This window comes from Osmia lignaria, unplaced genomic scaffold, assembly GCF_051020975.1.
Source record: "Osmia lignaria lignaria isolate PbOS001 unplaced genomic scaffold, iyOsmLign1 scaffold0003, whole genome shotgun sequence".
NCBI classification, from domain to species: domain Eukaryota; kingdom Metazoa; phylum Arthropoda; class Insecta; order Hymenoptera; family Megachilidae; genus Osmia; species Osmia lignaria.
The window spans coordinates 19,741,476-19,764,043 of record NW_027478160.1 but is presented as its reverse complement, the minus strand read 5'-3'; positions in this window follow the sequence as shown (position 1 = coordinate 19,764,043).

Here is a 22,568-nt window from a genome sequence, read left to right as displayed (position 1 = left end):
GCTCGCAATAGTGCAGAGTTATCTCAAAGAAAGGGGCCACGGTGTTTCTGTATCTCTATTATGTTGGTGCGGCTTCGGAACTTTTAAATATCTTGATATATCTCGAGAACTACGCATCTGATCAAAAAATATCATAGAACATAAAAAGTAGGAAACCTAATTCTCTACAAAAAAGGTCTCTTAACATTTTGCCATAGCTCGCTTCGTTTCCGAGATATTTGCAGGTTTATCTCAAGGGAAGGGGCCTGACGGACATATTTCGAGATACTTCTTCTTCTTGTTGTTCTTCTTCTGCACAGCTAAGCTGGAAGTGGCATTTGCGGCTCGCACTAGTGCAGCGTTATCTCAAAGAAAGGGGCCACGGTGTTTCTGTATCTCTATTATGTTGGTGCGGCTTCGGAACTTTTAAATATCTTGATATATCTCGAGAACTACGCATCTGATCAAAAATTATCATAGAACATAAAAAGTAGGAAACTTAATTCTCTACAAAAAAGGTCTCTTAACATTTTGCCATAGCTCGCTTCGTTTCCGAGATATTTGCAGATTTATCTCAAGGGAAGGGGCATGACGGACATATTTCGAGATATTTCTTCTTCTTGTTGTTCTTCTTCTGCACAGCTAAGCTGGAAGTGGCATTTGCGGCTCGCACTAGTGCAGAGTTATCTCAAAGAAAGGGGCCACGGTGTTTCTGTATCTCTATTATGTTGGTGCGGCTTCGGAACTTTTAAATATCTTGATATATCTCGAGAACTACGCATCTGATCAAAAAATATCATAGAAAATAAAAAGTAGGAAACTTAATTCTCTACAAAAAAGGTCTCTTAACATTTTGCCATAGCTCGCTTCGTTTCCGAGATATTTGCAGATTTATCTCAAGGGAAGGGGCATGACGGACATATTTCGAGATATTTCTTCTTCTTGTTGTTCTTCTTCTGCACAGCTAAGCTGGAAGTGGCATTTGCGGCTCGCACTAGTGCAGAGTTATCTCAAAGAAAGGGGCCACGGTGTTTCTGTATCTCTATTATGTTGGTGCGGCTTCGGAACTTTTAAATATCTTGATATATCTCGAGAACTACGCATCTGATCAAAAAATATCATAGAACATAGAAAGTAGGAAACTTAATTCTCTACAAAAAAGGTCTCTTAACATTTTGCCATAGCTCGCTTCGTTTCCGAGATATTTGCAGGTTTATCTCAAGGGAAGGGGCCTAACGGACATATTTCGAGATATTTCTTCTTCTTGTTGTTCTTCTTCTGCACAGCTAAGCTGGAAGTGGCATTTCCGGCTCGCACTAGTGCAGAGTTACCTGAAAGAAAGGGGCCACGGTGTTTCTGTATCTCTATTATGTTGGTGCGGCTTCGGAACTTTTAAATATCTTGATATATCTCGAGAACTACGCATCTGATCAAAAAATATCATAGAAAATAAAAAGTAGGAAACTTAATTCTCTACAAAAAAGGTCTCTTAACATTTTGCCATAGCTCGCTTCGTTTCCGAGATATTTGCAGATTTATCTCAAGGGAAGGGGCCTGACGGACATATTTCGAGATATTTCTTCTTCTTGTTGTTCTTCTTCTGCACAGCTAAGCTGGAAGTGGCATTTGCGGCTCGCACTAGTGCAGAGTTATCTCAAAGAAAGGGGCCACGGTGTTTCTGTATCTCTATTATGTTGGTGCGGCTTCGGAACTTTTAAATATCTCGATATATCTCGAGAACTACGCATCTGATCAAAAAATATCATAGAACATAAAAAGTAGGAAACTTAATTCTCTACAAAAAAGGTCTGTTAACATTTTGCCATAGCTCGCTTCGTTTCCGAGATATTTGCAGATTTATCTCAAGGGAAGGGGCATGACGGACATATTTCGAGATATTTCTTCTTCTTGTTGTTCTTCTTCTGCACAGCTAAGCTGGAAGTGGCATTTGCGGCTCGCACTAGTGCAGAGTTATCTCAAAGAAAGGGGCCACGGTGTTTCTGTATCTCTATTATGTTGGTGCGGCTTCGGAACTTTTAAATATCTCGATATATCTCGAAAGCTACGCTTCTGATCAAAAAATATCATAGAACATAAATTGTAGGAAACATAATTCTCTACAAAAAAGGTCTCTTAACATTTTGCCATAGCTCTCTTCGTTTCCGAGATATTTGCAGATTTATCTCAAGGGAAGGGGCCTGACGGACATATTTCGAGATATTTCTTCTTCTTGTTGTTCTTCTTCTGCACAGCTAAGCTGGAAGTGGCATTTGCGGCTCGCACTAGTGCACCGTTATCTCAAAGAAAGAGGCCACGGTGTTTCTGTATCTCTATTATGTTGGTGCGGCTTCGGAACTTTTAAATATCTCGATATATCTCGAAAACTACGCTTCTGATCAAAAAATATTATAGAACATAAATTGTAGGAAACTTAATTCTCTACAAAAAAGGTCTCTTAACATTTTGCCATAGCTCTCTTCGTTTCCGAGATATTTGCAGATTTATCTCAAGGGAAGGGGCCTGACGGACATATTTCGAGATATTTCTTCTTCTTGTTGTTCTTCTTCTGCACAGCTAAGCTGGAAGTGGCATTTGCAGCTCTCAATAGTGCAGAGTTATCTCAAAGAAAGGGGCCACGGTGTTTCTGTATCTCTATTATGTTGGTGCGGCTTCGGAACTTTTAAATATCTTGATATATCTCGAGAACTACGCATCTGATCAAAAAATATCATAGAACATAAAAAGTAGGAAACTTAATTCTCTACAAAAAAGGTCTCTTAACATTTTGCCATAGCTCGCTTCGTTTCCGAGATATTTGCAGATTTATCTCAAGGGAAGGGGCATGACGGACATATTTCGAGATATTTCTTCTTCTTGTTGTTCTTCTTCTGCACAGCTAAGCTGAAAGTGGCATTTACAGCTCGCAATAGTGCAAAGTTATCTCAAAGAAAGGGGCCACGGTGTTTCTGTATCTCTATTATGTTGGTGCGGCTTCGGAACTTTTAAATATCTCGATATATCTCGAAAACTACGCTTCTGATCAAAAAATATCATAGAACATAAATTGTAGGAAACTTAATTCTCTACAAAAAAGGTCTCTTAACATTTTGCCATAGCTCTCTTCGTTTCCGAGATATTTGCAGATTTATCTCAAGGGAAGGGGCCTGACGGACATATTTCGAGATATTTCTTCTTCTTGTTGTTCTTCTTCTGCACAGCTAAGCTGGAAGTGGCATTTGCAGCTCTCAATAGTGCAGAGTTATCTCAAAGAAAGGGGCCACGGTGTTTCTGTATCTCTATTATGTTGGTGCGGCTTCGGAACTTTTAAATATCTTGATATATCTCGAGAACTACGCATCTGATCAAAAAATATCATAGAACATAAAAAGTAGGAAACTTAATTCTCTACAAAAAAGGTCTCTTAACATTTTGCCATAGCTCGCTTCGTTTCCGAGATATTTGCAGGTTTATCTCAAGGGAAGGGGCCTAACGGACATATTTCGAGATATTTCTTCTTCTTGTTGTTCTTCTTCTGCACAGCTAAGCTGGAAGTGGCATTTGCGGCTCGCACTAGTGCAGAGTTATCTCAAAGAACGGGGCCACGGTGTTTCTGTATCTCTATTATGTTGGTGCGGCTTCGGAACTTTTAAATATCTCGATATATCTCGAAAACTACGCTTCTGATCAAAAAATATCATAGAACATAAATTGTAGGAAACATAATTCTCTACAAAAAAGTTCTCTTAACATTTTGCCATAGCTCGCTTCGTTTCCGAGATATTTGCAGATATATCTCAAGGGAAGGGGCCTGACGGACATATTTCGAGATATTTCTTCTTCTTGTTGTTCTTCTTCTGCACAGCTAACCTGGAAGTGGCATTTGCAGCTCGCAATAGTGCAGAGTTATCTCAAAGAAAGGGGCCACGGTGTTTCTGTATCTCTATTATGTTGGTGCGGCTTCGGAACTTTTAAATATCTTGATATATCTCGAGAACTACGCATCTGATCAAAAAATATCATAGAACATAAAAAGTAGGAAACTTAATTCTCTACAGAAAAGCTCTCTTAACATTTTGCCATAGCTCTCTTCGTTTCCGAGATATTTGCAGATTTATCTCAAGGGAAGGGGCCTGACGGACATATTTCGAGATATTTCTTATTCTTGTTGTTCTTCTTCTGCACAGCTAAGCTGGAAGTGGCATTTGCAGCTCGCAATAGTGCAGAGTTATCTCAAAGAAAGGGGCCACGGTGTTTCTGTATCTCTATTATGTTGGTGCGGCTTCGGAACTTTTAAATATCTTGATATATCTCGAGAACTACGCTTCTGATCAAAAAATATCATAGAACATAAAAAGTAGGAAACTTAATTCTCTACAAAAACGGTCTCTTAACATTTTGCCATAGCTCGCTTCGTTTCCGAGATATTTGCAGATTTATCTCAAGGGAAGGGGCCTGACGGACATATTTCGAGATATTTCTTCTTCTTGTTGTTCTTCTTCTGCACAGCTAACCTGGAAGTGGCATTTGCAGCTCGCAATAGTGCAGAGTTATCTCAAAGAAAGGGGCCACGGTGTTTCTGTATCTCTATTATGTTGGTGCGGCTTCGGAACTTTTAAATATCTTGATATATCTCGAGAACTACGCATCTGATCAAAAAATATCATAGAACATAAAAAGTAGGAAACTTAATTCTCTACAAAAAAGGTCTCTCAACATTTTGCCATATCTCGCTTCGTTTGCGAGATATTTGCAGATTTATCTCAAGGGAAGGGGCCTGACGGACATATTTCGAGATATTTCTTCTTCTTGTTGTTCTTCTTCTGCACAGCTAAGCTGGAAGTGGCATTTGCGGCTCGCACTAGTGCAGAGTTATCTCAAAGAACGGGGCCACGGTGTTTCTGTATCTCTATTATGTTGGTGCGGCTTCGGAACTTTTAAATATCTCGATATATCTCGAAAACTACGCTTCTGATCAAAAAATATCATAGAACATAAATTGTAGGAAACATAATTCTCTACAAAAAAGTTCTCTTAACATTTTGCCATAGCTCGCTTCGTTTCCGAGATATTTGCAGATATATCTCAAGGGAAGGGGCCTGACGGACATATTTCGAGATATTTCTTCTTCTTGTTGCTCTTCTTCTGCACAGCTAAGCTGGAAGTGGCATTTGCAGCTCGCAATAGTGCAGAGTTATCTCAAAGAAGGGGGCCACGGTGTTTCTGTATCTCTATTATGTTGGTGCGGCTTCGGAACTTTTAAATATCTTGATATATCTCGAGAACTACGCATCTGATCAAAAAATATCATAGAACATAAAAAGTAGGAAACTTAATTCTCTACAGAAAAGCTCTCTTAACATTTTGCCATAGCTCTCTTCGTTTCCGAGATATTTGCAGATTTATCTCAAGGGAAGGGGCCTGACGGACATATTTCGAGATATTTCTTATTCTTGTTGTTCTTCTTCTGCACAGCTAAGCTGGAAGTGGCATTTGCAGCTCGCAATAGTGCAGAGTTATCTCAAAGAAAGGGGCCACGGTGTTTCTGTATCTCTATTATGTTGGTGCGGCTTCGGAACTTTTAAATATCTTGATATATCTCGAGAACTACGCTTCTGATCAAAAAATATCATAGAACATAAAAAGTAGGAAACTTAATTCTCTACAAAAACGGTCTCTTAACATTTTGCCATAGCTCGCTTCGTTTCCGAGATATTTGCAGACTTATCTCAAGGGAAGGGGCCTGACGGACATATTTCGAGATATTTCTTCTTCTTGTTGTTCTTCTTCTGCACAGCTAACCTGGAAGTGGCATTTGCAGCTCGCAATAGTGCAGAGTTATCTCAAAGAAAGGGGCCACGGTGTTTCTGTATCTCTATTATGTTGGTGCGGCTTCGGAACTTTTAAATATCTTGATATATCTCGAGAACTACGCATCTGATCAAAAAATATCATAGAACATAAAAAGTAGGAAACTTAATTCTCTACAAAAAAGGTCTCTCAACATTTTGCCATATCTCGCTTCGTTTGCGAGATATTTGCAGATTTATCTCAAGGGAAGGGGCCTGACGGACATATTTCGAGATATTTCTTCTTCTTGTTGTTCTTCTTCTGCACAGCTAACCTGGAAGTGGCATTTGCAGCTCGCAATAGTGCAGAGTTATCTCAAAGAAAGGGGCCACGGTGTTTCTGTATCTCTATTATGTTGGTGCGGCTTCGGAACTTTTAAATATCTTGATATATCTCGAGAACTACGCATCTGATCAAAAAATATCATAGAACATAAAAAGTAGGAAACTTAATTCTCTACAAAAAAGGTCTCTTAACATTTTGCCATAGCTCGCTTCGTTTCCGAGATATTTGCAGATTTATCTCAAGGGAAGGGGCCTGACGGACATATTTCGAGATATTTCTTCTTCTTGTTGTTCTTCTTCTGCACAGCTAAGCTGGAAGTGGCATTTGCGGCTCGCACTAGTGCAGAGTTATCTCAAAGAAAGGGGCCACGGTGTTTCTGTATCTCTATTATGTTGGTGCGGCTTCGGAACTTTTAAATATCTCGATATATCTCGAGAACTACGCATCTGATCAAAAAATATCATAGAACATAAAAAGTAGGAAACTTAATTCTCTACAAAAAAGGTCTGTTAATATTTTGCCATAGCTCGCTTCGTTTCCGAGATATTTGCAGATTTATCTCAAGGGAAGGGGCATGACGGACATATTTCGAGATATTTCTTCTTCTTGTTGTTCTTCTTCTGCACAGCTAAGCTGGAAGTGGCATTTGCGGCTCGCACTAGTGCAGAGTTATCTCAAAGAAAGGGGCCACGGTGTTTCTGTATCTCTATTATGTTGGTGCGGCTTCGGAACTTTTAAATATCTCGATATATCTCGAAAACTACGCTTCTGATCAAAAAATATCATAGAACATAAATTGTAGGAAACTTAATTCTCTACAAAAAAGGTCTCTTAACATTTTGCCATAGCTCTCTTCGTTTCCGAGATATTTGCAGATTTATCTCAAGGGAATGGGCCTGACGGACATATTTCGAGATATTTCTTCTTTTTGTTGTTCTTCTTCTGCACAGCTAAGCTGGAAGTGGCATTTGCAGCTCGCAATAGTGCAGAGTTATCTCAAAGAAAGGGGCCACGGTGTTTCTGTATCTCTATTATGTTGGTGCGGCTTCGGAACTTTTAAATATCTTGATATATCTCGAGAACTACGCATCTGATCAAAAAATATCATAGAACATAAAAAGTAGGAAACCTAATTCTCTACAAAAAAGGTCTCTTAACATTTTGCCATAGCTCGCTTCGTTTCCGAGATATTTGCAGGTTTATCTCAAGGGAAGGGGCCTGACGGACATATTTCGAGATACTTCTTCTTCTTGTTGTTCTTCTTCTGCACAGCTAAGCTGGAAGTGGCATTTGCGGCTCGCACTAGTGCAGCGTTATCTCAAAGAAAGGGGCCACGGTGTTTCTGTATCTCTATTATGTTGGTGCGGCTTCGGAACTTTTAAATATCTTGATATATCTCGAGAACTACGCATCTGATCAAAAATTATCATAGAACATAAAAAGTAGGAAACTTAATTCTCTACAAAAAAGGTCTCTTAACATTTTGCCATAGCTCGCTTCGTTTCCGAGATATTTGCAGATTTATCTCAAGGGAAGGGGCATGACGGACATATTTCGAGATATTTCTTCTTCTTGTTGTTCTTCTTCTGCACAGCTAAGCTGGAAGTGGCATTTGCGGCTCGCACTAGTGCAGAGTTATCTCAAAGAAAGGGGCCACGGTGTTTCTGTATCTCTATTATGTTGGTGCGGCTTCGGAACTTTTAAATATCTTGATATATCTCGAGAACTACGCATCTGATCAAAAAATATCATAGAAAATAAAAAGTAGGAAACTTAATTCTCTACAAAAAAGGTCTTTTAACATTTTGCCATAGCTCGCTTCGTTTCCGAGATATTTGCAGATTTATCTCAAGGGAAGGGGCCTGACGGACATATTTCGAGATATTTCTTCTTCTTGTTGTTCTTCTTCTGCACAGCTAAGCTGGAAGTGGCATTTGCGGCTCGCACTAGTGCAGCGTTATCTCAAAGAAAGGGGCCACGGTGTTTCTGTATCTCTATTATGTTGGTGCGGCTTCGGAACTTTTAAATATCTTGATATATCTCGAGAACTACGCATCTGATCAAAAAATATCATAGAACATAAAAAGTAGGAAACTTAATTCTCTACAAAAAAGGTCTCTTAACATTTTGCCATAGCTCGCTTCGTTTCCGAGATATTTGCAGATATATCTCAAGGGAAGGGGCCTGACGGACATATTTCGAGATATTTCTTCTTCTTGTTGTTCTTCTTCTGCACAGCTAAGCTGGAAGTGGCATTTGCGGCTCGCACTAGTGCAGAGTTATCTCAAAGAAAGGGGCCACGGTGTTTCTGTATCTCTATTATGTTGGTGCGGCTTCGGAACTTTTAAATATCTTGATATATCTCGAGAACTACCCATCTGATCAAAAAATATCATAGAACATAAAAAGTAGGAAACTTAACTCTCTACAAAAAAGGTCTCTTAACATTTTGCCATAGCTCGCTTCGTTTCCGAGATATTTGCAGATATATCTCAAGGGAAGGGGCCTGACGGACATATTTCGAGATATTTCTTCTTCTTGTTGTTCTTCTTCTGCACAGCTAAGCTGAAAGTGGCATTTACAGCTCGCAATAGTGCAAAGTTATCTCAAAGAAAGGGGCCACGGTGTTTCTGTATCTCTATTATGTTGGTGCGGCTTCGGAACTTTTAAATATCTCGATATATCTCGAAAACTACGCTTCTGATCAAAAAATATCATAGAACATAACTTGTAGGGAACATAATTCTCTGCAAAAAAGGTCTCTTAACATTTTGCCATAGCTCGCTTCGTTTCCGAGATATTTGCAGATATATCTCAAGGGAAGGGGCCTGACGGACATATTTCGAGATATTTCTTCTTCTTGTTGTTCTTCTTCTGCACAGCTAAACTGGAAGTGGCATTTCCAGCTCGCACTAGTGCAGAGTTATCTCAAAGAAAGGGGCCACGGTGTTTCTGTATCTCCATTATGTTGGTGCGGCTTCGGAACTTTTAAATATCTTGATATATCTCGAGAACTACGCATCTGATCAAAAAATCTCATAGAACATAAATTGTAGGAAACATAATTCTCTACAAAAAAGGTCTCTTAACATTTTGCCATAGCTCGCTTCGTTTCCGAGATATTTGCAGATTTATCTCGAGGGAAGGGGCCTGACGGACATATTTCGAGATATTTCTTCTTCTTCTTGTTCTTCTTCTGCACATCTAAGCTGGAAGTGGCATTTGCGGCTCGCACTAGTGCAGAGTTATCTCAAAGAAAGGGGCCACGGTGTTTCTGTATCTCTATTATGTTGGTGCGGCTTCGGAACTTTTAAATATCTTGATATATCTCGAGAACTACGCATCTGATCAAAAAATATCATAGAACATAAAAAGTAGGAAACTTAATTCTCTACAAAAAAGGTCTCTTAAGATTTTGCCATAGCTCGTTTCGTTTCCGAGATAATTGCAGATATATCTCATGGGAAGGGGCCTGACGGACATATTTCGAGATATTTCTTCTTCTTGTTGTTCTTCTTCTGCACAGCTAAACTGAGTGTGGCATTTCCAGCTCGCAATAGTGCAGAGTTATCTCAAAGAAAGGGGCCACGGTGTTTCTGTATCTCTATTATGTTGGTGCGGCTTCGGAACTTTTAAATATCTTGATATATCTCGAGAACTACGCATCTGATCAAAAAATATCATAGAACATAAAAAGTAGAAAACTTAATTCTCTACAAAAAAGGTCTCTTAACATTTTGCCATAGCTCGCTTCGTTTCCGAGATATTTGCAGATATATCTCAAGGGAAGGGGCCTGACGGACATATTTCGAGATATTTCTTCTTCTTGTTGTTCTTCTTCTGCACAGCTAAGCTGAAAGTGGCATTTGCGGCTCGCACTAGTGCAGAGTTATCTCAAAGAAAGGGGCCACGGTGTTTCTGTATCTCTATTATGTTGGTGCGGCTTCGGAACTTTTAAATATCTTGATATATCTCGAGAACTACCCATCTGATCAAAAAATATCATAGAACATAAAAAGTAGGAAACTTAACTCTCTACAAAAAAGGTCTCTTAACATTTTGCCATAGCTCGCTTCGTTTCCGAGATATTTGCAGATTTATCTCAAGGGAAGGGGCCTAACGGACATATTTCGAGATATTTCTTCTTCTTGTTGTTCTTCTTCTGCACAGCTAAACTGGAAGTGGCATTTCCAGCTCGCAATAGTGCAGAGTTATCTCAAAGAGAGGGGCCACGGTGTTTCTGTATCTCTATTATGTTGGTGCGCCTTCGGAACTTTTAAATATCTTGATATATCTCGAGAACTACGCATCTGATCAAAAAATATCATAGAAGATAAAAAGTAGGAAACTTAATTCTCTACAAAAAAGCTCTCTTAACATTTTGCCATAGCTCGCTTCGTTTCCGAGATATTTGCAGATTTATCTCAAGGGAAGGGGCCTGACGGACATATTTCGAGATATTTCTTCTTCTTGTTGTTCTTCTTCTGCACAGCTAAGCTGGAAGTGGCATTTGCGGCTCGCACTAGTGCAGAGTTATCTCAAAGAAAGGGGCCACGGTGTTTCTGTATCTCTATTATGTTGGTGCGGCTTCGGAACTTTTAAATATCTCGATATATCTCGAAAACTACGCTTCTGATCAAAAAATATCATAGAACATAAATTGTAGGAAACACAATTCTCTACAAAAAAGGTCTCTTAACATTTTGCTATAGCTCGCTTCGTTTCCGAGATATTTGCAGATATATCTCAAGGGAAGGGGCCTGACGGACATATTTCGAGATATTTCTTCTTCTTGTTGTTCTTCTTCTGCACAGCTAAGCTGGAGGTGACATTTACAGCTCGCAATAGTGCAGAGTTATCTCAAAGAAAGGGGCCACGGTGTTTCTGTATCTCTATTATGTTGGTGCGGCTTCGGAACTTTTAAATATCTTGATATATCTCGAGAACTACGCATCTGATCAAAAAATATCATAGAACATAAAAAGTAGGAAACTTAATTCTCTACAAAAAAGGTCTCTTAACATTTTGCCATAGCTCTCTTCGTTTCCGAGATATTTGCAGATTTATCTCAAAGGAACTGGCCTGACGGACATATTTCGAGATATTTCTTCTTCTTGTTGTTCTTCCTCTGCACAGCTAAGCTGGAAGTGGCATTTGCAGCTCGCAATAGTGCAGAGTTATCTCAAAGAAAGGGGCCACGGTGTTTCTGTATCTCTATTATGTTGGTGCGGCTTCGGAACTTTTAAATATCTTGATATATCTCGAGAACTACGCATCTGATCAAAAAACATTATAGAACATAAAAAGTAGGAAACTTAGTTCTCTACAAAAACGGTCTCGTAACATTTTGCCATAGCTCGCTTTGTTTCCGAGATATTTGCAGATTTATCTCAAGGGAAGGGGCCTGACGGACATATTTCGAGATATTTCTTCTTCTTGTTGTTCTTCTTCTGCACAGCTAAGCTGGAAGTGGCATTTGCGGCTCGCACTAGTGCAGAGTTATCTCAAAGAAAGGGGCCACGGTGTTTCTGTATCTCTATTATGTTGGTGCGGCTTCGGAACTTTTAAATATCTTGATATATCTCGAGAACTACCCATCTGATCAAAAAATATCATAGAACATAAAAAGTAGGAAACTTAACTCTCTACAAAAAAGGTCTCTTAACATTTTGCCATAGCTCGCTTCGTTTCCGAGATATTTGCAGATTTATCTCAAGGGAAGGGGCCTAACGGACATATTTCGAGATATTTCTTCTTCTTGTTGTTCTTCTTCTGCACAGCTAAACTGGAAGTGGCATTTCCAGCTCGCAATAGTGCAGAGTTATCTCAAAGAGAGGGGCCACGGTGTTTCTGTATCTCTATTATGTTGGTGCGCCTTCGGAACTTTTAAATATCTTGATATATCTCGAGAACTACGCATCTGATCAAAAAATATCATAGAAGATAAAAAGTAGGAAACTTAATTCTCTACAAAAAAGCTCTCTTAACATTTTGCCATAGCTCGCTTCGTTTCCGAGATATTTGCAGATTTATCTCAAGGGAAGGGGCCTGACGGACATATTTCGAGATATTCCTTCTTCTTGTTGTTCTTCTTCTGCACAGCTAAGCTGGAAGTGGCATTTGCGGCTCGCACTAGTGCAGAGTTATCTCAAAGAAAGGGGCCACGGTGTTTCTGTATCTCTATTATGTTGGTGCGGCTTCGGAACTTTTAAATATCTCGATATATCTCGAAAACTACGCTTCTGATCAAAAGATATCATAGAACATAAATTGTAGGAAACACAATTCTCTACAAAAAAGGTCTCTTAACATTTTGCTATAGCTCGCTTCGTTTCCGAGATATTTGCAGATATATCTCAAGGGAAGGGGCCTGACGGACATATTTCGAGATATTTCTTCTTCTTGTTGTTCTTCTTCTGCACAGCTAAGCTGGAGGTGACATTTACAGCTCGCAATAGTGCAGAGTTATCTCAAAGAAAGGGGCCACGGTGTTTCTGTATCTCTACTATGTTGGTGCGGCTTCGGAACTTTTAAATATCTTGATATATCTCGAGAACTACGCATCTGATCAAAAAATATCATAGAACATAAAGAGTAGGAAACTTAATTCTCTACAAAAAAGGTCTCTTAACATTTTGCCATAGCTCTCTTCGTTTCCGAGATATTTGCAGATTTATCTCAAAGGAACTGGCCTGACGGACATATTTCGAGATATTTCTTCTTCTTGTTGTTCTTCCTCTGCACAGCTAAGCTGGAAGTGGCATTTGCAGCTCGCAATAGTGCAGAGTTATCTCAAAGAAAGGGGCCACGGTGTTTCTGTATCTCTATTATGTTGGTGCGGCTTCGGAACTTTTAAATATCTTGATATATCTCGAGAACTACGCATCTGATCAAAAAACATTATAGAACATAAAAAGTAGGAAACTTAGTTCTCTACAAAAACGGTCTCGTAACATTTTGCCATAGCTCGCTTTGTTTCCGAGATATTTGCAGATTTATCTCAAGGGAAGGGGCCTGACGGACATATTTCGAGATATTTCTTCTTCTTGTTGTTCTTCTTCTGCACAGCTAAGCTGGAAGTGGCACTTGCGGCTCGCACTAGTGCACAGTTATCTCAAAGAAAGGGGCCACGGTGTTTCTGTATCTCTATTATGTTGGTGCGGCTTCGGAACTTTTAAATATCTTAATATATCTCGAGAACTACGCATCTGATCAAAAAATATCATAGAACATAAAAAGTAGAAAACTTAATTCTCTACAAAAAAGGTCTCTTAACATTTTGCCATAGCTCGCTTCGTTTCCGAGATATTTGCAGATTTATCTCAAGGGAAGGGGCCTGACGGACATATTTCGAGATATTTCTTCTTGTTGTTCTTCTTCTGCACAGCTAAGCTGGAAGTGGCATTTGCGGCTCGCACTAGTGCAGAGTTATCTCAAAGAAAGGGGACACGGTTTTTCTGTATCTCTATTATGTTGGTGCGGCTTCGGAACTTTTAAATATCTCGATATATCTCGAAAACTACGCTTCTGATCAAAAAATATCATAGAACATAAATTGTAGGAAACATAATTCTCTACAAAAAACGTCTCTTAACATTTTGCCATAGCTCGCTTCGTTTCCGAGATATTTGCAGATTTATCTCAAGGGAAGGGGCCTGACGGACATATTTCGAGATATTTCTTCTTCTTGTTGTTCTTCTTCTGCACAGCTAAGCTGGAAGTGGCATTTGCAGCTCGCAATAGTGCAGAGTTATCTCAAAGAAAGGGGCCACGGTGTTTCTGTATCTCTATTATGTTGGTGCGGCTTCGGAACTTTTAAATATCTTAATATATCTCGAGAACTACGCATCTGATCAAAAAATATCATAGAACATAAAAAGTAGGAAACTTAATTCTCTACAAAAAAGGTCTCTTAACATTTTGCCATAGCTCGCTTCGTTTCCGAGATATTTGCAGATTTATCTCAAGGGAAGGGGCCTGACGGACATATTTCGAGATATTTCTTCTTGTTGTTCTTCTTCTGCACAGCTAAGCTGGAAGTGGCATTTGCGGCTCGCACTAGTGCAGAGTTATCTCAAAGAAAGGGGACACGGTTTTTCTGTATCTCTATTATGTTGGTGCGGCTTCGGAACTTTTAAATATCTCGATATATCTCGAAAACTACGCTTCTGATCAAAAAATATCATAGAACATAAATTGTAGGAAACATAATTCTCTACAAAAAAGGTCTCTTAACATTTTGCCATAGCTCGCTTCGTTTCCGAGATATTTGCACATACATCTCAAGGGAAGGGGCCTGACGGACATATTTCGAGATATTTCTTCTTCTTGTTGTTCTTCTTCTGCACAGCTAAGCTGGAAGTGGCATTTACAGCTCGCAATAGTGCAGAGTTATCTCAAAGAAAGGGGCCCCGGTGTTTCTGTATCTCTATTACGTTGGTGCGGCTTCGGAACTTTTAAATATCTCGATATATCTCGAAAACTACGCTTCTGATCCAAAAATATCATAGAACATAAATTGTAGGAAACATAATTCTCTACAAAAAACGTCTCTTAACATTTTGCCATAGCTGGCTTCGTTTCCGAGATATTTGCATATTTATCTCAAGGAAAGGGGCCTGACGGACATATTTCGAGATATTTCTTCTTCTTGTTGTTCTTCTTCTGCACAGCTAAGCTGGAAGTGGCATTTGCGGCTCGCACTAGTGCAGAGTTATCTCAAAGAAAGGGGCCACGGTGTTTCTGTATCTCTATTATGTTGGTGCGGCTTCGGAACTTTTAAATATCTCGATATATCTGGAAAACTACGCTTCTGATCAAAAAATATCATAGAACATAAATTGTAGAAAACATAATTCTCTACAAAAAAGGTCTCTTAACATTTTGCCATAGCTCGCTTCGTTTCCGAGATATTTGCAGATACATCTCAAGGGAAGGGGCCTGACGGATATATTTCGAGATATTTCTTCTTCTTGTTGTTCTTCTTCTGCACAGCTAAGCTGGAAGTGGCATTTGCAGCTCGCAATAGTGCAGAGTTATCTCAAAGAAAGGGGCCACGGTGTTTCTGTATCTCTATTATGTTGGTGCAGCTTCGGAACTTTTAAATATCTTGATATATCTCGAGAACTACGCATCTCATCAAAAAATATCATAGAACATAAAAAGTAGGAAACCTAATTTTCTACAAAAAATGTCTCTTAACATTTTGCCGCAGCTCGCTTCGTTTCCGAGATATTTGCAGATTTATCTCCAGGGAAGGGGCATGACGGACATATTTCGAGATATTTCTTCTTCTTGTTGTTCTTCTTCTGCACAGCTAAACTGGAAGTGGCATTTCCAGCTCGCAATAGTTCAGAGTTATCTCACAGAAAGGGGCCACGGTGTTTCCGTATCTCTATTATGTTGGTGCGGCTTCGGAACTTTTAAATATCTTGATATATCTCGAGAACTAGGCATCTGATCAAAAAATATCATAGAACATAAATAGTAGGAAACTTAATTTCCTACAAAAAAGATCTCTTAATATTTTGCCATAGCTCGCATTGTTTCCGAGATATTTGCAGATTTATCTCAAGGGAAGGGGCCTGACGGACTTAATCCGAGATATTTCTTGTTCTTGTTGTGCTTCTTCTGCACAGCTAAGCTCGAACTGGCATTTGCAGCTCGCAATAGTGCAGAGTTATCTCACAGAAAGGGGCCACGGTGTTTCCGTATCTCTATTATGTTGGTGCGGCTTCGGAACTTTTAAATATCTTGATATATCTCGAGAACTACGCATCTGATCAAAAAATATCATGGAACATAAATTGTAGGAAACATAATTCTCTACAAAAAAGGTCTCTTAACGTTTTGCCATAGCTCGCTTCGTTTCCGAGATATTTGCAGATTTATCTCAAGGGAAGGGTCCTGACGGACATATTTCGAGATATTTCTTCTTCTTGTTGTTCTTGTTCTGCACAGCTAAACTGGAAGTGTCATTTCCAGCTCGCAATAGTGCAGAGTTATCTCAAAGAAAGGGGTCACGGTGTTTCTCTATCTCTATTATGTTGGTGCGGCTTCGGAACTTTTAAATATCTTGATATATCTCGAGAACTACGCATCTGATCAAAAAATATCATGGAACATAAATTGTAGGAAACATAATTCTCTACAAAAAAGGTCTCTTAACGTTTTGCCATAGCTCGCTTCGTTTCCGAGATATTTGCAGATTTATCTCAAGGGAAGGGTCCTGACGGACATATTTCGAGATATTTCTTCTTCTTGTTGTTCTTGTTCTGCACAGCTAAACTGGAAGTGGCATTTCCAGCTCGCAATAGTGCAGAGTTATCCCAAAGAAAGGGGCCACGGTGTTTCTGTATCTCTATTATGTTGGTGCGGCTTCGGAACTTTTAAATATCTTGATATATCTCGAAAACTACGCTTCTGATCAAAAAATATCATAGAACATAAATTGTAGGAAACATAATTCTCTACAAAAAAGGTCTCTTAACATTTTGCCATAGCTCGCTTTGTTTCCGAGATATTTGCAGATATATCTCAAGGGAAGGGGCCTGACGGACATATTTCGAGATATTTCTTCTTCTTGTTGTTCTTCTTCTGCACAGCTAAGCTGGAAGTGGCATTTACAGCTCGCAATAGTGGAAAGTTATCTCAAAGAAAGGGGCCACGGTGTTTCTGTATCTCTATTATGTTGGTGCGGCTTCGGAACTTTTAAATATCTTGATATATCTCGAGAACTGCCCATCTGATCAAAAAATATCATAGAACATAAAAAGTAGCAAACTTAATCCTCTACAAAAAAGGTCTCTTAACATTTTGCCATAGCTCGCTTCGTTTCCGAGATATTTGCAGATTTATCTCAAGGGAAGGGGCCTGACGGACATATTTCGAGATATTTCTTCTTCTTGTTGTTCTTCCTCTGCACAGCTAAGCTCGAACTGGCATTTGCAGCTCGCAATAGTGCAGAGTTATCTCACAGAAAGGGGCCACGGTGTTTCCGTATCTCTATTATGTTGGTGCGGCTTCGGAACTTTTAAATATCTCGATATATCTCGAGAACTACGCATCTGATCAAAAAATATCATGGAACATAAATTGTAGGAAACTTAATTCTCTACAAATAAGGTCTCTTAACGTTTTGCCATAGCTCGCTTCGTTTCCGAGATATTTGCAGATTTATCTCAAGGGAAGGGTCCTGACGGACATATTTCGAGATATTTCTTCTTCTTGTTGTTCTTGTTCTGCACAGCTAAACTGGAAGTGTCATTTCCAGCTCGCAATAGTGCAGAGTTATCTCAAAGAAAGGGGTCACGGTGTTTCTGTATCTCTATTATGTTGGTGCGGCTTCGGAACTTTTAAATATCTCGATATATCTCGAGAACTACGCATCTGATCAAAAAATATCATAGAACATAAAAAGTAGGAAACCTAATTTTCTACAAAAAAGGTCTCTTAACATTTTGCCGTAGCTCGCTTCGTTTCCGAGATAGTTGCAGATTTATCTCAAGGGAAGGGGCCTGACGGACATATTTCGAGATATTTCTTCTTCTTGTTGTTCTTCTTCTGCACAGCTAAGCTGGAAGTGGCATTTGCAGCTCGCAATAGTGCAGAGTTATCTCAAAGAAAGGGGCCACGGTGTTTCTCTATCTCTATTATGTTGGTGCGGCTTCGGAACTTTTAAATATCTTGATATATCTCGAGAACTACGCATCTGATCAAAAAATATCATGGAACATAAATTGTAGGAAACATAATTCTCTACAAAAAAGGTCTCTTAACGTTTTGCCATAGCTCGCTTCGTTTCCGAGATATTTGCAGATTTATCTCAAGGGAAGGGTCCTGACGGACATATTTCGAGATATTTCTTCTTCTTGTTGTTCTTCCTCTGCACAGCTAAGCTGGAAGTGGCATTTGCAGCTCGCAATAGTGCAGAATTATCTCAAAGAAAGGGGCCACGGTGTTTCTGTACCTCTATTATGTTGGTGCGGCTTCGGAACTTTTAAATATCTCGATATATCTCGAGAACTACGCATCTGATCAAAAAATATCATAGAACATAAAAAGTAGGAAACTTAATTCTCTACAAATAAGGTCTCTTAACATTTTGAGATAGCTCGCTTCGTTTCCGAGATATTTGCAGATTTATCTCAAGGGAAGGGGCCTGACGGACATATTCCGAGATATTTCTTCTTCTTGTTGTTCCTCTTCTGCACAGCTAAGCTGGAACTGGCATTTGCAGGTCGCAATAGTGCAGAGTTATCTCAAAGAAAGGGGCCACGGTGTTTCTGTATCTCTATTATGTTGGTGCGGCTTCGGAACTTTTAAATATCTCGAATATCTCGAAAACTACGCTTCTGATCACAAAATATCAGAGAACGTAAATTGTAGGAAACATAATTCTCTACAAAAAAGGTCTCTTAACATTTTGCCATAGCTCGCTTCGTTTCCGAGATATTTGCAGATTTATCTCAAGGGAAGGGGCCTGACGGACATATTTCGAGATATTTCTTCTTCTTGTTGTTCTTCTTCTGCACAGCTAAGCTGGAAGTGGCATTTGCAGCTCGCAATAGTGCAGAGTTATCTCAAAGAAAGGGGCCACGGTGTTTCTCTATCTCTATTATGTTGGTGCGGCTTCGGAACTTTTAAATATCTTGATATATCTCAAGAACTACGCATCTGATCAAAAAATATCATAGAACATAAATTGTAGGAAACATAATTCTCTACAAAAAAGGTCTCTTAACGTTTTGCCGTAGCTCGCTTCGTTTCCGAGATATTTGCAGATTTATCTCAAGGGAAGGGTCCTGACGGACATATTTCGAGATATTTCTTCTTCTTGTTGTTCTTCTTGTGCACAGCTAAACTGGAAGTGGCATTTCCAGCTCGCAATAGTGCAGAGTTATCCCAAAGAAAGGGGCCACGGTGTTTCTGTATCTCTATTATGTTGGTGCGGCTTCGCAACTTTTAAATATCTCGATATATCTCGAAAACTACGCTTCTGATCAAAAAATATCATAGAACATAAAAAGTAGGAAACTTAATTCTCTACAAAAAAGGTCTCTTAACATTTTGCCATAGCTCGCTTCGTTTCCGAGATATTTGCAGATTTATCTCAAGGGAAGGGGCCTGACGGACATATTTCGAGATATTTCTTCTTCTTGTTGTTCTTCCTCTGCACAGCTAAGCTGGAAGTGGCATTTGCAGCTCGCAATAGTGCAGAGTTATCTCAAAGAAAGGGGCCACGGTGTTTCTGTATCTCTATTATGTTGGTGCGGCTTCGGAACTTTCAAATATCTTGATATATCTCGAGAACTACGCTTCTGATCAAAAAATATCATAGAACATAAATTGTAGGAACCATAATTCTCTACAAAAGAGGTCTCTCAACATTTTGCCATAGCTAGCTTCGTTTCCGAGATATTTGCAGATTTATCTCAAGGGAAGGGGCCTGACGGACATATTTCGAGATATTTCTTCTTCTTGTTGTTCTTCTTCTGCACAGCTAAGCTGGAAGTGGCATTTGCAGCTCGCAATAGTGCAGAGTTATCTCAAAGAAAGGGGCCACGGTGTTTCTGTACCTCTATTATGTTGGTGCGGCTTCGGAACTTTTAAATATCTCGATATATCTCGAGAACTACGCATCTGATCAAAAAATATCATAGAACATAAAAAGTAGGAAACTTAATTCTCTACAAATAAGGTCTCTTAACATTTTGCCATAGCTCGCTTCGTTTCCGAGATATTTGCAGATTTATCTCAAGGGAAGGGGCCTGACGGACATATTCCGAGATATTTCTTCTTCTTGTTGTTCCTCTTCTGCACAGCTAAGCAGGAACTGGCATTTGCAGGTCGCAATAGTGCAGAGTTATCTCAAAGAAAGGGGCCACGGTGTTTCTGTATCTCTATTATGTTGGTGCGGCTTCGGAACTTTTAAATACCTCGAATATCTCGAAAACTACGCTTCTGATCACAAAATATCAGAGAGCGTAAATTGTAGGAAACATAATTCTCTACAAAAAAGGTCTCTTAACATTTTGCCATAGCTCGCTTCGTTTCCGAGATATTTGCAGATTTATCTCAAGGGAAGGGGCCTGACGGACATATTTCGAGATATTTCTTCTTCTTGTTGTTCTTCTTCTGCACAGCTAAGCTGGAAGTGGCATTTGCAGCTCGCAATAGTGCAGAGTTATCTCAAAGAAAGGGGCCACGGTGTTTCTCTATCTCTATTATGTTGGTGCGGCTTCGGAACTTTTAAATATCTTGATATATCTCGAGAACTACGCATCTGATCAAAAAATATCATAGAACATAAATTGTAGGAAACATAATTCTCTACAAAAAAGGTCTCTTAACGTTTTGCCGTAGCTCGCTTCATTTCCGAGATATTTGCAGATTTATCTCAAGGGAAGGGTCCTGACGGACATATTTCGAGATATTTCTTCTTCTTGTTGTTCTTCTTGTGCACAGCTAAACTGGAAGTGGCATTTCCAGCTCGCAATAGTGCAGAGTTATCCCAAAGAAAGGGGCCACGGTGTTTCTGTATCTCTATTATGTAGGTGCGGCTTCGCAACTTTTAAATATCTCGATATATCTCGAAAACTACGCTTCTGATCAAAAAATATCATAGAACATAAATTGTAGGAAACATAATTCTCTACAAAAAAGGTCTCTTAACATTTTGCCATAGCTCGCTTCGTTTCCGAGATATTTGCAGATTTATCTCAAGGGAAGGGTCCTGATGGACATATTTCGAGATATTTCTTCTTCTTGTTGTTGTTCTTCTGCACAGCTAAACTGGAAGTGGCATTTCCAGCTCGCAATCGTGCAGAGTTATCTCAAAGAAAGGGGCCACGGTGTTTCTGTATCTCTATTATGTTGGTGCGGCTTCGGAACTTTTAAATATCTTGATATATCTCGAAAACTACGCTTGTGATCAAAAAATATCATAGAACATAAATTGTAGGAAACATAATTCTCTACAAAAAAGGTCTCTTAACATTTTGCCATAGCTCGCTTCGTTTCCGAGATATTTGCAGATATATCTCAAGGGAAGGGGCCTGACGGACATATTTCGAGATATTTCTTCTTCTTGTTGTACTTCTTCTGCACAGCTAAGCTGGAAGTGGCATTTACAGCTCGCAATAGTGCAAAGTTATCTCAAAGAAAGGGGCGACGGTGTTTCTGTATCTCTATTATGTTGGTGCGGCTTCGGAACTTTTAAATATCTTGATATATCTCGAGAACTACGCATCTGATCAAAAAATATCATAGAACATAAAAAGTAGGGAACTTAATTCTCTACAAAAAAGGTCTCTTAACATTTTGCCATAGCTCGCTTCGTTTCCGAGATATTTGCAGATTTATCTCCCAGGGAAGGGGCCTGACGGACATATTTCGAGATATTTCTTCTTCTTGTTGTTCTTCTTCTGCACAGCTAAGCTGGAAGTGGCATTTGCGGCTCGCACTAGTGCAGAGTTATCTCAAAGAAAGGGGCCACCGTGTTTCTGTATCTCTATTATGTTGGTGCGGCTTCGGAACTTTTAAATATCTTGATATATCTCGAGAACTACGCATCTGATCAAAAAATATCATAGAACATAAAAAGTGGGAAACTTAATTCTCTACAAAAAAGGTCTGGTAACATTTTGCCATAGCTCGCTTCGTTTCCGAGATATTTGCAGATTTATCTCAAGGGAAGGGGCCTGACGGACATATTTCGAGATATTTCTTCTTCTTGTTGTTCTTCCTCTGCACAGCTAAGCTGGAAGTGGCATTTGCAGCTCGCAATAGTGCAGAGTTATCTCAAAGAAAGGGGCCACGGTGTTTCTGTATCTCTATTATGTTGGTGCGGCTTCGGAACTTTTAAATATCTTGATATATCTCGAGAACTACGCTTCTGATCAAAAAATATCATAGAACATAAATTGTAGGAACCATAATTCTCTACAAAAGAGGTCTCTCAACATTTTGCCATAGCTAGCTTCGTTTCCGAGATATTTGCAGATTTATCTCAAGGGAAGGGGCCTGACGGACATATTTCGAGATATTTCTTCTTCTTGTTGTTCTTCTTCTGCACAGCTAAGCTGGAAGTGGCATTTGCAGCTCGCAATAGTGCAGAGTTATCTCAAAGAAAGGGGCCACGGTGTTTCTGTACCTCTATTATGTTGGTGCGGCTTCGGAACTTTTAAATATCTCGATATATCTCGAGAACTACGCATCTGATCAAAAAATATCATAGAACATAAAAAGTAGGAAACTTAATTCTCTACAAATAAGGTCTCTTAACATTTTGCCATAGCTCGCTTCGTTTCCGAGATATTTGCAGATTTATCTCAAGGGAAGGGGCCTGACGGACATATTCCGAGATATTTCTTCTTCTTGTTGTTCCTCTTCTGCACAGCTAAGCAGGAACTGGCATTTGCAGGTCGCAATAGTGCAGAGTTATCTCAAAGAAAGGG